Source organism: Oncorhynchus nerka, linkage group LG6 (assembly GCF_034236695.1).
Source record: "Oncorhynchus nerka isolate Pitt River linkage group LG6, Oner_Uvic_2.0, whole genome shotgun sequence".
Classification (NCBI taxonomy): Eukaryota; Metazoa; Chordata; class Actinopteri; order Salmoniformes; family Salmonidae; genus Oncorhynchus; species Oncorhynchus nerka.
The window spans coordinates 27041695-27059992 of NC_088401.1; positions in this window are offsets into that span (position 1 = coordinate 27041695).

Here is an 18298-nt window from a genome sequence, read left to right on the forward strand (position 1 = left end):
CTTCGTTTCATGTCTCTACTTCTGTTAGAGCCATGTTATGCAGTTAAGTCATGTAAAAACAGGAGTTTAGTTGAAATAACACGTTTTATTACAACAACTAGTACTAACTTTACGTTAAATACTAAGTGTCTACTACTTGGTTGTCATTGGTAACACTTGAACCCTGTCATAAGGTTGTTATAATCTAGTAGATGTCCAAATTAGTCATGACAGTTTGTCTGCTTTTGTCGGAAACTGACTTTCTACAGTCATGTCACATCTTTGGTAAGCTATCCAATTAGCTGACCTAGCCAATTGTTTCATAATAATGTAAAGTTAGTCATCTGAAGATGACATCAACTGTCATGACTGCTTTTAACATCTGTTCTATCATTATTATGACAAGGAATGTGCTATCCCATTAAATCGTATTGTTACAGCATATGCTTTAAACATACCGGATCCAAAACTCAGATTGTGTCAACGTAAATGAAACAACTCAGACCAGGGATTATTGTAGTGTGGAAAATGTGATTTTAGTGCTTTTCAAAGTTAACTTGAGGAGTTCATTCCAGGGCTCTGGTTTCCACTAATTATGCTCCCATCGACTTGTTGCATATGAACTAGATGACACCACCACCGTACACTCACACAATAAACAGCCATCCAAACTGCATGTCACTTTGAGTGTGGGCAGGAAGGTTTTCTTCACTGGTAGGCAACTGCAGCGTTATGCTAATGAAACATCCAGGGAGAGAGCAGAGCCGAGCTGCAGTCAGAGTTTGTGTGGGCGAAGCTTCTTGCGTGTCACTCGCCGCATTCAAATGTCCTCCCTTCCCTCTCTCTCTCTCTCTCTCACTCTACACGTAATTTAAATAGATAGTGATGTGTGTTCCAAAACTGGTTCAAATGAATCAGCCGAGGCACCTAGACCCGTTCGGGCAGAAAAATAAAAGTTTGAGACAACGAGCTATTGCATTTCTAAATACGCTGTTTTGAGACAGACAGTGCTCTAGTCACTTTCTGTATGATGACTAGTCAGTATGCCTCTTCTGTGGTGGCTTCACAAATGTTCTGAATCACAGAATCTCTTAAAGCACCGTCATGTCTAGTAATTTGTGGTTAGGCTTTGTCACTTGACATTCATAGAGCTCTGCGTGACATGCCAGTAAAATGGAAGCTTTAAAAGAAGAGAAAATGCAAAGTAATCTGGGTCTCCCTTTCATACTGTTATTGCCTAGTGAAGTAGGTACAGTCAGCACATATTCAATAATACATTTGATGGGAAACAAGTGGTCCATATTAGTCAAAGGCAGCATCTAGAGCATCTCTGTATCTAGAGATGCCACAATGTCATGCCGTCTCGAGGTCCAATTCTATTTGATCAGTAAGTTCTATCTAAATGAAAGAATTGAAACTCTGTCTTGAGAAGGAATTGCCGATGTCCAATGCTAGTTGAATTTGAATTCACGGGAAAAAGAGCTTCTTCGTTGGTTAAATACTGCAATGTGGGAATTTATTTTGGTCCTAAAGTTATTTTGATACATTATTTCATAGTCCTGTGAATATTCTCCAAATCAGAAGAGGACCAACAACATCATAGTGTCATAGGATATGCATGCCTCACTCTTCTCAGCATTTAGACCTCGCTTCACGAAACACTGAATTTTAAATTGTTCAAGCACCTTTGGTAGCGATTATAGCCTCAAGTCTTCTTGGGTATGACGCTACAAGCTTGGCACACCTGTATTTGGGGAGTTTCTCCCATTCTTCTCTGCTGATCCTTTTAAGCTCTGTCAGGTTGGATGGGGAGCGTCGCTGCACAGCTATTTCAGGTCTCTCCAGAGATGTTCGATAGGGTTTATGTCCAGGCTCTGGATGGGCCACTCAAGGACATTCAGAGACTTGTCCCGAAACCACTCCTCCGTTGCCTTAGCTGTGTGCTTAGGGTCTTGGCCTGTTGGAAGGTGAACCTTCGCCCCAGTCCTGAGTGCTCTGGAGCAGGTTTTCATCAAGGATATATCTGTACTTTGCTCCTTTCATCTTTTCCTCGATCCTGACTACTCTCCCATTCCCTGAAAAACATCCCCACAGCATGATGCTGCCACCACCACGCTTCCCTGAAGGGATGGAGCCAGGTTTCCTCCAGACGTGACGCTTGGCATTCAGGCGAAAGAGTTCAATCTTGGTTTCATCAAACCAGAGAATCTTGTTTCTCATGGTCTGAGAGTCCTTCAGGTGCCTTTTGGCAACTCCAAGCAGGCTGTCATGTGCCTTTTACTGAGGACTGGCTTCCGTCTGGCCACTCTACCATAAAGGCCTTATTGGTGGAGTGCTGCAAATATGGTTGTCCTTCTGGAAGGTTCTCTCATCTCCACATAGGAAATCTGGAGCTCTGTCAAAGTGACCATTGGGTTCTTGCACACCTCCCTGACCAAGGCCCTTCTCCTGCGATTGCTCAGTTTGGCCGGGAGGCCAGCTCTAGGAAGAGTCTTGGTGGTTCCAAACTTCTTCCATTCAAGAATGATGGAGGGTACTGTGTTTTTGGGGACCTTCAATGCTGCAGACATGTTTTGGTACCCTTCCCCAGATCTGTGCTTCGACACAATCCTGTCTCTGAGCTCTACGGACAATTCCTTCAACCTAATGGCTTGGTTTTTGCTCTGACAAAACCTTTCCAATGAATTTGGAGTTGGATGCACCTGTTTCCATCCCCGAGCTGACAATCTGTCGTTCTGCCCCTGAACAAGGCAGTTAACCCACTGTTCCTAGGCCGTCATTGTAAATTCTTGTTCTTGTTCTTAAACGGACTTTCCTAGTTAAATAAAGGTAAAATAAAGATGTTGAGGCTCATAGCAAAGGGTCTGAATACTTATGTAAATATGTTTATATATATATATATATATATACACTGCTCCAAAAAATAAAGGGAACACTAAAATAACACATCCTAGATCTGAACGAATGAAATATTCTTATTAAATACTTTTTTCTTTACATAGTTAAATGTGCTGTCAACAAAATCACACAAAAATTATCAATGGAAATCAAATTTATCAACCCATGGAGGTCTGGATTTGGAGTGAGCCACTTGTGTGGGTTGTAAGACTCCGTCTAATGCTACCACGAGAGTGAAAGCACCGCCAGCATTCAAAAGTGACCAAAACATCAGCCAGGAAGCATAGGAACTGAGAAGTGGTCTGTGGTCACCACCTGCAGAACCACTCCTTTATTGGGGGTGTCTTGCTAATTGCCTATAATTTCCACAACAGCATGTGACATTTATTGTCAATCAGTGTTGCTTCCTAAGTGGACAGTTTGATTTCACAGAAGTGGGATTGACTTGGAGTTACATTGTGTTGTTTAAGTGTTCCCTTTATATATATATATATATATATATATATATATATATATATATATATATATATATATATATATATATATATATATACATTTGCAAACAAAGGGAAGGGGTCTGAATTATTTCTGAATGCTCTGTATGTTTTTAGCATTTCTATATCATCAATACAATGTGTGTTATAAAATGTTTTAATTAAGAGGACATGTCATTATCTTCCAAGGAGTGCCAAAAAGTGACTCAAATCCTCCCACAGAGTTACATGCAGGTGAGACACTTTGATTTCTGTATAGCATCAGAGCAGATTGAAGTTTTCAAAACACTTACCTTTACCAAATAAATCTCAAAATTGAAGAGAGGAGCTCTATTTCAAAATATAACTTTTTTAAAGAATAACTGCTGGTACATGCGCTCCACACGTGGGCAAGCGGCAGCAGTTAGCCTCCAGTAACATAAAGTAATGCTATTTTGTTCTTTGAAATATATATAATTTTTGGTAATATTTTTCTAATTTTTCTAATATTACCCAAGACCTACATAAACACAACCAAATGATGTTTTTTCCCGATAGCATATATAAAAAAAAAATATTCGACTTTTAGAGTGTTGCAGTTAAAATGACTGCTCATTGGCTCAAAGTGAGGTCTCTCGAGGCTCGGCATTTCCAGTGTTATTAATAACCTATTCCTCTCAACATCTTTTGCGTGCACTATTTTCTTCATATGGCGTTGCCATGCCAACACTGCTACCCCGCCTCTCATTAATACCGCCTGTGTATCTAACATAGCAGCTCTCTCAATGCAGCTGACACTTACAACTGCTTCATTGCTTTGCTGTGCTTTGTTTTTCATCATTACATTAGTTTTAGTGCGTCGGCCTGATGGATGTCTCTTGTTGGATCTCTCTCTCTCTTCTCTTCCTCCACACCGTGTTGGAAGAAGAGGATGACTTGATTGATTTATTTCCACATCGCCAGCTTCATTTCCAATTATTGTTATTTTTATGACGCTACGACAATGTGGCTCCACCACAAGTTATGAAATAATCGATCCACTCTGGCTCTTGGTTTAATCGTGTCTCTGTAATGTTAATTTATAGACTTTTTTTCCCACTGAAAATAAATGGTTGTTCACTTTTTGTTTATTGGTTGTAAGAATAGGGATCAAGCACATCAGTGTTATTATTTTTTTAAACACGGAAATTCACAGACATTTGCCACAAACCTGTAGTGTTACAATATATTTGCCAGTTCTTACATCCCTCTTTAATATTTCATCATGGCGCAACCTTTCACCCCATAGGCCCATTCCTTAGGAAGACAAATCAGCAAACAGTGATGTACTGTGCTGCAGGTACAGAGTACAGAGCACAGCCAGGGAAACTCTGACTTTGTTGAATGAGAATTTAATGGACGGTCAACTTGGAACAGAAAATGCCCTGTTTCTAGGGCTGGAAGTAAGCTGGAAGCCAGGGAAATCATTGCTCCTAAATCTGTCACAGGTTCTTGACTAATGTTCACCTTTACCTCGTTTATTACACTTGACCCATTGGCTCTGACAAGGTCAATCATCCTCACTGGCCCTCTCTGGCTCGGAATCACACTCCAGCCCTTTCAATGAATCCCAAACAGCTGGGATGACGCTATACGCTATCATCTCCCTGCACTATGTCTTCCTCTGCACCTGCTGTTAAGTGGAGAGGCTGGGGCCCTCATTCCAAAACAAGACAGCCACTCATCCCTCATCACTTCAAGCCCTGCCCTTTGGGTTAACCTACCCTTTCAATGCCTTCTTGTGTTTCCATTGTATAATTGTCTAATTCAACCCTACTGTTTGTAAACAGGGTCCATTCAATGTAAAGGCTCTACAGATGTAGGATCTTAATTGGATCACTGCTGAGAATTTTCCTGCACAGCAGAACATGCAAACTTGTAGTGTATTTCAGCTTTAAAAGGCTTCTAAAGTTTATAATTTCCACTTTAAAATGTCAGACTTGATTTACCTTAACGAAAAATCAACCCCTACAAAATATTTCCATTAATTACAATCCACATGTAAGGAGAGGAGAGAGGAGGACCAAAGCGCAGCGTGGTAAGTGTTCATGATGATTTTAATAAAAGAAAGCACTGAACCAATACGATAAACGATGACGTGAATATACAAAACCGAAACAGTACCGTGTGGCCCAAACACTCACACGGAAACAAACACCCACAAACCAAAAGTGAAACCCAGGCTACCTAAGTATGATTCTCAATCCGAGACAAATAACAACAACTGCCTCTGATTGAGAACCATACTAGGCTGAACACAACATAGAAAAACAAACATAGACTGCCCACCCCATCTCACACCCTGACCATACTAAAACAAATAATAAAATAACAGAACTATGGTCAGAATGTGACACCACATAATAATTCACATTTCCTGTTGCTGCAGGATTATTTTCCTGCTGTAGCAAACGGTCTCAAATGAAGATCCTACATCTGTGTTAACTCGAATTTAGTCAATGTTTACTTATACATGCATTTCGCCACATCAGCAGCAACCTGGTACATGTGTATGCGAACACATTTGTATTGATTTGAATTGCATTTTAATATTCTGCCATGTTCTGAACTTTGGATGGCGAGGTGTTGATGGTGTGCCAAAGGAAACACAAGCTGGCCGGGGTAGTGTGGGATATCGGACCAGAGGATTGCTCAGATGGTTACAAATCCCAACAAATCCTGTTGCCCTCTGTCAATTATGAATAATAATTTGTTTTTCTGGGAGTCAAATGGATTTCAGCATGGCTTTCCATACTGCTTGGCTTGAAATCGGTTAGCATTTGAAAGAAAGGTGGCAAGAGGGGAAAGATGAGAGCGAGAGCGGGAAGGGAAAGAGCAAGGGAAGGAGGAGGGAGTGAAAGAGAGGAGAGAGGGGTGCGAAAGGGGATAGATAGGGATGGGAGTGAGATGGAGTGAAGGGAAAGTGTGAGTGGTGGGGCATAACACCTTGATTTATAACGAGAGGGAATTACTAATTCCTTGGTGTCACCACCTGTGCCTTAGGAAATTAAATAAAGTCATTTATATAAGGACTCTGAGTCAGCATAATTTATGCAGTGCTGTACTTTCCCCAACTAGTTATTCTGGCTGAGTGGTACAGATCATGGAAAGTACCAGGATGTGAACAGATAGACAGTAGTGAACAGATAGACAGTAGTATAGGCAGTAGTTATCCCGAGTAGCGCAGAGGTCTAAGGCACTGCATCTCAGTGCAATAGGTGTGTAATAGGCATGCAATAGGTGTACAATAGGCGTCACTGCAGTCCATGGTTCGATTCCAGGCTATATCACATCCGGCCGTGATTCGGAGTCCCATAGGGAGGCACACAATTGGCCCAGCGTTGTCCGGGTTTGGCCGGGGTTGAACGTCATTGTAATAAGAATTTGTTCTTAACTGACTTGCCTAGTTAAATGAATGTTAAATCAAATAAAAAAAGTATGTACAGTGTAAGGAGATATCTTTCAAAGCCTACCCTTAGGGGTTGACTCCAATGCTTCCCACAGTTGTGTAAAGTTGGCTGGATGTCCTTTGGGGGGTGGACCCTTCTTGATATAGGAGGGAAACTGTTGAGGGTGGAAAAACTCAGCAGCGTTGCAGTTCTTGACACAAACCGGTGTGCCTGGCACCTACTACCGTACCCCATTCAAAGGCACTTAAATATTGTGTCGTGCCCATTCACACTCTGAATGGCACACATACACAATCCATGTCTCAAATGTCTCAAGGCTTAGAAATCATTCGCTCACCTGTCTCCTCCCCTTCATCTACACTGATTGAAGTAAATTTAACAAGTGACATCAATAAGGAATCAACTGGTCAGTCTGTATCATGGAAAAAACAGTTCTTAATATTTTGTTTACTCAGTGTGTGTGTGTGTATATATTTTATATAAATACATACACACACACATACACAGTTGAAGTCGGAAGTTTACATACATTTAAACTCAGTTTTTCACAATTCCTGACATTTAATTCCAGTAAAAATTGATGACTTGTGTCATGCACAAAGTAGGTGTCCTAACCGACTTGCCAAAACTATAATTTGTTAACAAGAAATTTGTGGAGTGGTTGAAAAACGAGTTTTAATGACTACAACCTAAGTGTATGTATGTAAACTTCCGACTTCAACTGTATAAATATATATACACACATACAGTAAACACACACACACACACACACACACACACACACACACACACACACACACACACACACACACACACACACACACACACACACACACACACACACACACACACATACATACATACATACATACATACATACATACATACATACATAGAAGGCCAGCATCCTGGAGTCGCCTCTTCACTGTTGGCTTTGAGACTGGTGTTTTGCAGGTACTATTTAATGAAGCTGCCAGTTGAGGACTTGTGAGGTGTCTGTTTCTCAAACTAGTCACTAATGTACTTATCCTCTTGCTCAGTTGTGCACCGGGGGCCTCCCACTCCTCTTTCTATTCTGGTTAGAGCCTGTTTGCGCTGTTCTGTGAAGGGAGTAGTACACAGCATTATACGAGATCTTCTGTTTCGTGGCAATTTCTTGCAGGGAATAGCCTTCATTTCTCAGAACTAGAATAGACTGACGAGTTTCAGAAGAAGGAAACTGTGTGTTTCTTTCTCTCTCTCGAAGGACCTGAGCCCGAGGACCATGCCTCAGGACTACCTGACATGATGACTCCTTGCTGTCCCCAGTCCACCTGGCTGTGCTGCTGCTCCAGTTTCAACTGTTCTGCCTTTTTATTATTTGACCATGCTGGTCATTTATGAACATTTGAACATCTTGGCCATGTTCTGTTATAATCTCCATCCGGCACAGCCAGAAGAGGACTGGCCACCCCACATAGCCTGGTTCCTCTCTAGGTTTCTTCCTAGGTTTTGGCCTTTCTAGGGAGTTTTTCCTAGCCACCGTGCTTCTACGCCTGTGAAACACTGGGGTTTTAGGCTGGGTTTCTGTACAGCACTTTGAGATATCAGCTGATGTACGAAGGGCTACAGTATATAAATATATTTGATGTGATTTGATTTCTTTGTTTCTAGACATTTTGAGCCTGTAATCAAACCCACAAATGTTGATGTGCCAGATACTCAACTAGTCTAAAGGCGGCCAGTTTTATTGCTTCTTTAATCAGGACATTTCAGATCAATTTGATGTTATTTTAATGGACATTTCTAAGTGACCCCAAACTTTTGAACAGTAGTGTATAATATATATATATACACACACACACACACAGTATATTTATATAGAATTGACTGTCTTATAAATGTGATCCTCACGGGTTGCCGTTGATTACTATTCATTAATTCTAACATCCAACGTTTATGAAGAGATAATGAGGTTTCAGCTTAGCTCCAGGGTGATTTTGCAATGTACTTCGACACAACGCATTGATCCTCATAAAGCTATCTGTCGTGCTTCATATTGAAATAACAGCTTTGTGATTTCCTGCTGGGAGAAAGCATCTGCGGATTAGAACCAATCCATTTGACACATTTTTATCATTGCCCTCAATGACATTGGCTGTCTGGACTCCTATCATGGCGTCAGTGTGGTCGGAACTTTGGAAAATTAAAAATGGTAAGTGGTTGGCTGGGTCCTTAAGGCAAGCACAGTCTTTTTCAGTGGGTGGTTTCATAAATGTAACGCATCTATTGATTAGGCAGTCAAAAGTGATATGTGTAGGAGTATAAGGGCTTGAGCAAGGTTGCTAAGGTAAAGTAAAGCATTGAACGCTGTACTGTTAAAGGGATACTTTGGGATTTTGGCAATGAGGCCCTTTATTGAATACAATTGTTATGTCTCCGTGTCCAGTATGAAGGAAGTTAATATAGTTTTGCGAGCCAATGCTAATAGCGTTAGCACAATGACTGGAAGTCTAAGGGTATCTGCTAGCATGCCAGTAGATACCCATAGACTTCCAGTCATTGCTCTAACACACAACGCTGAACTGCAGTCAGATCAAGACCCTGGTTAGGATGATGAGCTTCACTGAGATGGTTTCTGACAGCTTTTACAGAAATTCGTTGTTTGTGCAAACCCACAGTTTCATCAGCTATCCGGGTGGCTGGTCTCAGACAATCCCCGCAGGTGAAGAAGCCGGATGTGGAGGTCCTGGGCTGGCATGGTTATATGTGGTCTGTGGTTGTGAGGCTGGTTGAACGTACTGCCAAATTCTCTAAAACGACGTTGGGGCGGCAGGGTAGCCTAGTGGTTAGAGCGTTGGACTAGTAACCGGAAGGTTGCAAGTTCAAACCCCTGAGCTGACAAGGTACAAATCTGTCACTCTGCCCCTGAACAGGCAGTTAACCCACTGTTCCTAGGCTGTCATTGAAAATAAGAATTTGTTCTTAACTGACTTGCCTGGTTAAATAAAGGTAAAATAAAAAAATAAATGGTAGAAAAATGACCATTCAATTCTCTGGCAACAGCTCTGGTGGAAATTTCTGCATTCAGCATATTAATTGCACACTCCCTCAAAATTTGTGGCATTGTGTTGTGGGACCAAATTGCACATTTGTGACCCGTTTCAGGAAACGAGGTGTATGTCACTACTTCACAGGAGAGCCTTTTGAACGTAAACTTTTATTTTATTTCATCAAAATGCATTTTTTTTTGTCAGAAATGCCTCCTCGAACATGTGAACTTTCATGTGCCTAAATAACAAACTTTTATGCCATCTGTAAACTAGGGCTCTTTTATTTCAACTCATGAAACATGGGAACAACACTTGAAATGTTACGTTTATATTTTTGTTCAGTGTAGATGGGAGTGCTCTCAGAAAAGTGGAACTTTACTAATAAAGTACAACACATGGGCAGATGACAGCGGGCCCTTCAGCTCACACTCCTTTACGTAGATCCTGAAAAGACATGATGAAGTATAACATTAACCAAACATGAAGTAGAGTTGTGTGAACTTTCTGTAGCTAGACTACCACATACTTTGTCAAATTGGAGTGCCTAGGTGAAACAGAAAGTAATCACACCCTTCGACTATTTCCACATTTTGTTGTGTACCAGCCTGAATTTAAAATTAATTTAATTGAGATGCTGTGTCACTGGCCTAGAAATTTTTAGAAATTAATAAAAAATGAAATGTCTTGAGTCAATAAGTATTCAACTCCTGAACAGTGTTTCCCAAAAGTGCTTTTCTCAATTAACATAGAGTATGTGCAGGTGTAGAACATGGTCTGAAGCCTAGCTACTGTACATACTTGCACTGACTTCAGTAGGCATGGATGCTAGCCAGTGGTCAGCGTTATGAGGACCACCTAGAATCTATCTTTTTTAGGCAACATGTTGCTCAGAATTACATTCAAGCCCCCTTAACACTGCCACTTAATAACTGTGCCAAAGGTTTAAACAGGGTTCTGAACAAGATATCCACAGGTGTACAGTAGTGGTGGGTATAGTGCCTTCAGAAAGTATCACACCCCTTGACTTTTTTCACATTTTGTTTTACAGCCGGAATTTAAAAATGGATTCAATTGAGATTTTCTTTGTCACTGGCCTACACCCAATACCTGATAATGTCAAAGTGGAATTATGTTTTTCAAAATTGTTACAAATTAATAAAAAATGAAAAAAGCTCACATTTCTTTGTTATGGCAAGCCTAAATAAGTTCAGGAGTAAATATTTGCTTAACATGTCACGTAATAAGTTGCATGGATTCGCTCACATTGTAGTTACTCCACAATAATGACGATCCGATGACGTGTTTCTGTGTATGAGTTTAGCTAGCCATTGTCGCCATTACATTTTCTACAAGCATGATCGGAGCTTTCTATTAAAGAAGAAGTTTCTGCCTATCTTCATCAAATCAAATGTTATTTGTTACATGCGCCGAATACAACAGGTGTACACCTTACAGTGAAATGCTTACTTACAAGCCCCTAAGAAGCCCTTTCGACCTAGATTTGGGACTCCGGGTACCGCATGCCGTCCAGTAGCAGAGAGAACTGTCTATGACTAGGGTGGCTGAGTCTTTGAAAATTTTAAGGACCTTCCTCTGACGACCCTATGTAGTGCCTTGCGGTGAGAGGCCGAGCAGTTACCATTCCAGGCAGTGATGCAACTTTGAGGATCTGAGGACCCATACCAAATCTTTTCAGTCTCCTGAGGGGGAATAGGCTTTGTTGTGCCCTCTTCCATGATAGTTTGTTGGCACCACACTGCCAGTTCTCTGACCTCCTCCCTATAGACTGTCTCATCGTTGTCGGTGATCAGGCCTACCACTGTTGTGTCATCGGCAAACTTAATGCTGGTGTTGGATTCGTGCCTGGCCATGCAGTCATGGCTGAACAGGCAGAATAGGAGGGGACTGAGCATGAACCCCTGAGGGGCGCCTATGTTGAGGATCAGCGTGGCAGATGTCTTTTAACCTACTCTTACCGCCAGGGAGCGGCCCATCAGGAAGTCCAGGATCCAGTTGCAGAGGGAGGTGTTTAGTCCCTGGGTCCTTAGCTTATTGATGAGCTTTGAGGGCACTATCGTGTTGAACGCTGAGCTGTAGTTAATGAATAGCATTCTCACATAGGTGTTCCTTTTGTCCAGGTGGGAAAGGGCAGTGCGGAATGCAATAGAGATTGCATCATCTGTGGATCTTTATTTATCTATTTAACCTTTATTTAACTCATGGCTGAAATCCCATTAACGTGCTTCTACACCTGCATTGCTTGCTGTTTGGGGTTTTAGGCTGGGTTTCTGTACAGCACTTTGAGATATCAGCTGATGTACGAAGGGTTATATAAATACATTTGATTTGATTTGATTTTAATTGTCATCAACAACCGCTGAATTGCATAGCGCTACATTCAATGAATATTACTCAAAATATTTATATTCATGGAATCACAAGTGCAATATAGGAAAACACAGCTTAGCCTTTTGTTAATCCACCTATCATGTCAGATTTTGAAAATATGCTTTACAGGGAAAGCAATCCAAGCGTTTGTGTAAGTTTATCGATACAGACGACTGCTACGGGTTGGTAATCATTTAGCCAGGTTACCTTAGTGTTATTGGGCACGGGGACTGTGGTGGTCTGCTTGAAACATGTTAGTATTACAGACTCAGTCAAGGACAGGTTGAAAAGGTCAGTGAAGACACTTGCCAGTTGGTCAGCACATGTTCGGAGTACACATCCTGACACTCCGTCTGGCCCTGTAGCCTTGTGAATGTTGACCTATTTAAAGGTCTTACACCGGTTGCGGAGAGCGTGATCACACAGTCGTCCGGAACAGCTGATGCTCTCATGCACGCTTCAGTGTTGCTTGCCTCGAAGCAAGTATAGAAATAATTTAGCTCGTCTGGTAGGCTCGTGTCACTGGGCAGCTCGCGGGTGTGTAGTCTGTAATAGTGGCAAGCCCTGCCACATTCAACGAGCGATGGAGCCGGTGTAGTACGATTCAATCATAGTCCTGTATTTGTATTTATTATGGATCCCCATTAGCGGCTCCAAAGGCAGCAGCTACTCTTCCTGGGGTCCTGCAAAATTAAGGCAGTTTATACAATTTTAAAAACATTACAATACATTCACAGATTTCACAACACACTGTGTGCCCCCAGGCCCCTACTCTACCACATATCTACAGTACTAAATCCATGTGTGTATAGTGCGTATGTTATTGTGTTTGTATGCACGTGTCTGTGCCTATGTTGTGTTGCTTTACAGTCCCCACTGTTCCATAAGGTGATTTTCATCTGTTTCTTAAATCCAATTTTACTGTTTGTATCAGTTACTTGATGTGGAATAGAGTTCCATGTAGTCATGGCTCTATGTAGTACTGTGAGTCTCCCATAATCTGTTATAGTGTCACGCCCTGGTCTTAGTATTTTGTGTTTTCTTTATTATTTTGGTCAGGCCAGGGTGTGACATGGGTTTATTATGTGGTGTGTTTGGTCTTGTTTTTTTTGTAGGTATTGGGATTGTGATATAGTAGGGTTATCTAGAATAGTCTATGGCTGTCTGGAGTGGTTCTCAATCAGAGGCAGGTGTTTATCATGTCTCTGATTGGGAACCATATTTAGGCAGCCATATTCTTTGAGTGTTTCGTGGGTGATTATTCCTGTCTCTGTGTTTGTTTGCACCAGATAGGCTGTTTAGGTTTTCACGGTACGGTTCTTGTTTTGTATTGTTTGTGTTTATTTGTTTATTAAACATGTATCAAAATTACCACGCTGCATTTTGGTCCTCCTCTCCTTCACCGCAAGAAAACTGTAACATATAGACTTGGGGACTGTGAAGAGACCTCTTGTGGGGTATCCAAGCTATGTGCCAGTTGTTCAAACAGACAGCTCAATGCATTCAACATGTCAATACCTCTCATAAATACAAGTAGTGATGAAGTCAATCTCTCCTCCACTTTGAGCCAGGAGAGATTGACATACATATTATTAATATTAGATATCTGTGTACATCGAAGGGCCATCCTTCAGGCCTTTTTCGTTGCACCTGACCACACGACTGAACAGTAATGACGCTTTGCCGGTTTGATGGTTCGGAGGGCATAGCGGGATTTCTTATAAGTGTCCGGAATAGAGTCCCGCTCCTTGAATCCGGCAGCTCTACCCTTTAGCGCAGTGCGGATGTTGCCTGTAATCCATGGCTTCTGGTTGGGGTATGTACGTACGGTCACTGTGGGGATGACGTCATCAATGCACTTACTGATGAAGCCAGTGATTGATGTGGTGTACTCCTCAATGCCATCGGAAGAGTATGCAGTACATCTATAGGTCCTCCTGAGTATACTATACATTTCTTCAGACATCTTCTAACAAGTCTGATCCATTGGGTGAAGATTAATTTGGTATATAAATGTTAACCAATACACATACCAGTTGGAGCTGTTGAGGGTGTTGGCCAAAACTTTAAGATTTCCGTTATATAAATTCCCATGATTCCCAGCCTCCCAGGTGCTAAACATCGTCTACCATCTATGCTTTTGGATTCTCATAGGATTTCCAGAAATTAAATGGGCAATCCATTTTGGGGCTTATAACTTAATATGTACCCATTGATTTTTGAATAATACAACTTATGAATCCCTCATGAGCCTAGTTCAACTGTTGTATTCCTTTAGAACCCAAAATAGATGCTTGTTTTACTCTGTTTGTTAATAAAGAAAATGTAATCAAACACTATACAGCCTCAAAACATGGTTACAACTATCATTTTGATGTAATGGATGGTCAGTCATTGCATCCATAGGTCTGTCTATGTATTTAGGAGTGTTTATATTTCTCCAGCACCAACCCTGAACCAGGGGCGGGGAGTCCGCGTTATTGTTTCTACTACTGATTGCCGCTTGAAGTATTTGTAACGTCATCTACTAACTAGTAGTTCGCATATAAAAGCACATGACTCGTTTTGCTGAATGGATAAGATACATCAAGAGTGAAATGTTAAAAAAAGTAGATCTTTGTGAAGGCACATCCCTCTGGAGAAATAAAAGGGAGGCATATCTGATAAGACACCACTTTGTATGGCAAGAGATGCAACAACCCTGGCAGCGGCCCAGTTGGATTAAGGAAAGGTGCAAGGAATTCGGTCAGGAGATGGCCAGAGAGAGAGAATTTCCATTAAGGTTTATTTGATGTATACATCACAGGAGAGAGAGAGAGAGAGAGAGAGAGGGAGAGGGCCTAAAGATTGACACTTAAAGCACACATCAAACACAGAGCTCTAGTGAACTAGTGATTATCAGGGATAGCAAAGCCCCCAGTGTCGTCCGGAGCATTTCCCAATGAGGTACACACAGGCCAGCATGAAACACCACCGGTGCAAGGCAAAACCACTCTGAATCAGCTCGTTTGGACATATCAGATTGGTAATTGCTGTGGCAAAACAAAGATCAGAAAGAACAAAGATGTGGAAAAAAAGAGAGGGTTAAAGTCAGTAGTCTAACGATCAGAGCAGGTCTAGGGGGATGGAATAGGGATCCTCATTAATTGCACTGTTCTCTCTTCAGAGACGCTACAAATCTAATCCAGATCCCTCTGCTATATGGGTAAATCACACTGCTCGGCTGAATTAGGGATCATTAAAGCTGTGACTGTGGGGTGGAGTGCAGGTGGCCATATTAGGATAGCTTCACTCTGATACCAAGTCCTTTGACTCCGACAAGATAAAGTGACTGACACTGTCCTAATTTGGACACTGTAAAAGGTGAGAGATTGTCACAACCTGAAAGATGACACAGAGCAGACGTGGCTATGCCCACGCAGACTGCCTGGCAAATAAGCAAATTGAGTTAAGTAAATTAATAAGTCATGGACTTTTAATTATCCCCCTCTTGATCTCGAGACTTTTGATGTGTGCGATGGGATTTCCTCTTTTCAAAGGGAATAGGAGAGTTGCCACCTTTGTAGTCAGCCTGATCGTAATCCAAAACCCTAGCCTTTATGAGAACGTCTCTGTACTGTTCAGATCATATTGTATACAGGTAATTGTTGACATTAACACTGCTATAAGTAGGTTATATGATTTATTTTGACTACAGTCCTGCTTTTTGTTGTAGTCGTGGATGGTCAGTCCTTGCATCCATAGCTCTGTCTATGAATTTAAAAATTGGTTACATTTTTTCAGCCCCATCTCCTAAAACGACATTTGTCGGTGGCTTATAGTAGATACATTCACATTTCATTCTCTGGCAACAGCTCTGGTGGACCTTCCTGCAGTCAGCATTCCAATTGCACGCTCCCTCAAAATGTAGACATGTGGCATTGTGTTGTGTAACAAAACCGCACATTTAAGAGTGATCTTATTGTACCCAGCGCAAGGTGCACCTGTGTAAAGACCATGCTGTTTAACCAGCTTCTTGATATGCCACACCTGTCAGGTGGATGGATTATCTTGGCAAAGGAGAAATGCTCAGAAACAGAGATGTAAACACACCCATTGTTTATTTTAGGCATGTCTATGTTATTTGGCTATGAGCCATGCCATAGGCTGTTGGCTTGTTCATTTAGCAGACAAGATATGCTTGTAAGTCCCGTGCCATTGATTTTATAGTAAGAAGAATATAACATTGAAATTAGCTGAATAAAATATAAAGGATATTTATCCTATTCTGTAGCAAGTGCGCATATGGTTGATATGTTGAGTGTAAAAGTGATAATTTGAAACAGGTTGTGTACGCTAGATTTAGAGTGATTTGACAACCTTAGTAGTGAATGATACAAAACTCAGAATGTCTTTGGAATCAAAACATGTGTGGGCTTCATGGTGTGACTATAGGCTATTAATGATTTGACAAAGTCACAAAAAAAAAGCTTGCGTTCTGTTCCTTGCCTCAGGCTGCACATGCTGTTCTATATATTTTCATCGGATAATTCTCAATATAATATTTTGTTTAAACTAATTTGACATATTAGTACATTTAGAATGGAATAGGGGCAGGGCAAAAAATACATGTCATCCGTATGCACTCGAATAGTGAAAGGAGGCCACTTTCCTGCTGGTTAGTTTTTCCACCCATACTGGTAGGCTACTGTGGTTATTTTGGTTACTTCACTCCACTGTTTGAGGAGCATGTAGCCTCTAGCTGGGTGACAGGTGATATTTCACCCAAACTCTGTATTCCTGCAAACTTCTGCAGGACTCCTGCAGCTACCCAGCACTTAATTTGCCAAAACAAGTTAAATCTGTTGGGGAACATTGATAGTAGCCTAGCATGTTTTCACAACAAAACACATTTCCTTAAACCAGCCTCTCTCTGTGCGCTCGAGAAAGGAATGAAGGAGAGAGGGGAGGAGATGGAAATGCACGGTTGTAAGATTCTGTAGCTGAAAGGTAATGTGTCAGCAAATTAATTATGAAAATATAAAAATGCCCTGATACTGCACAATAATGTTTGTACCATGTTTTTTGTTGCTACCATGTTGTGTTGCTCCCATGCTGTGTTGTCATGTGTTGCAGCCTTGCTATGTTGTTGTCTTAGGTCTCTCTTTATGTAGTGTTGTCGCTCTTGTCATGGTGTGTTTTGTCCTATATTTATATATGTTTCTTGTTTTTTAAAAATCAGATCTGGGGAAGCGTACCAACACATTTCTGCAGCATTGAAGGTCCCCAAGAACACAGTGGCCTCCATCATTCTTAAATGGAAGAAATTTGGAACGACCAAGACTCTTGTTTTTCAGCAGCAGGGACTGGGAGACTAGTCAGAATCAATGCAAAGATGAACGGAGCAAAGTACAGAGATCCTTGATGAAAAACTGTTCCGTTCCTTGATAAAAACCTGCAGCCCTCAGGATCTCAGACTGGGGTGAACGTTCACCTTCCAACAGGAAAATGACCCTAAGCACACTACCAAGATAATGCTGGAGTGGCTTCGGTACAAGTCTCTGCATGTCCTTGACCGGCCCAGCCAGAGCCTGAACTTGAATCCGATCGAATATCTCTGGAGAGACCTGAAAATGTATGTGCAGCGACGCTCCCCATCCAATCTGACAGAGCTGGAGAGGATCTGCAGAGAGGAATTGGAGAAACTCCCCAAATACAGGTGTGCCAAGCTTGTAGCATCATACCTGAGAAGAGCCAATGCCGTAATCTTTGCCAAAGGTGCTTCAAAGTACTGAGTAATGGGTCTGAAGACTTATGTAAATGTTATATTTCAGTAGTTTAAAAAATTATAATTTGCAAAAAAACTGTTTTTGCTTTGTCATTATGGGATATTGTGTGTAGATTGATGAGGGATTTTTTGAATCCCTTTTAGAATAAGGCTGTACCGTAACAAAATGTGGAAACACTGTCACCTCGCTTCGAGTTCTTAGGAAACTATGCAGTATTTTGTATTTTGTTTTTTTATGTATTATTTCTTACATTGTTACCGCAGGTAGTTTTATTACATACAGCCGGGAATAAATATTGGCTATAAGAGCAA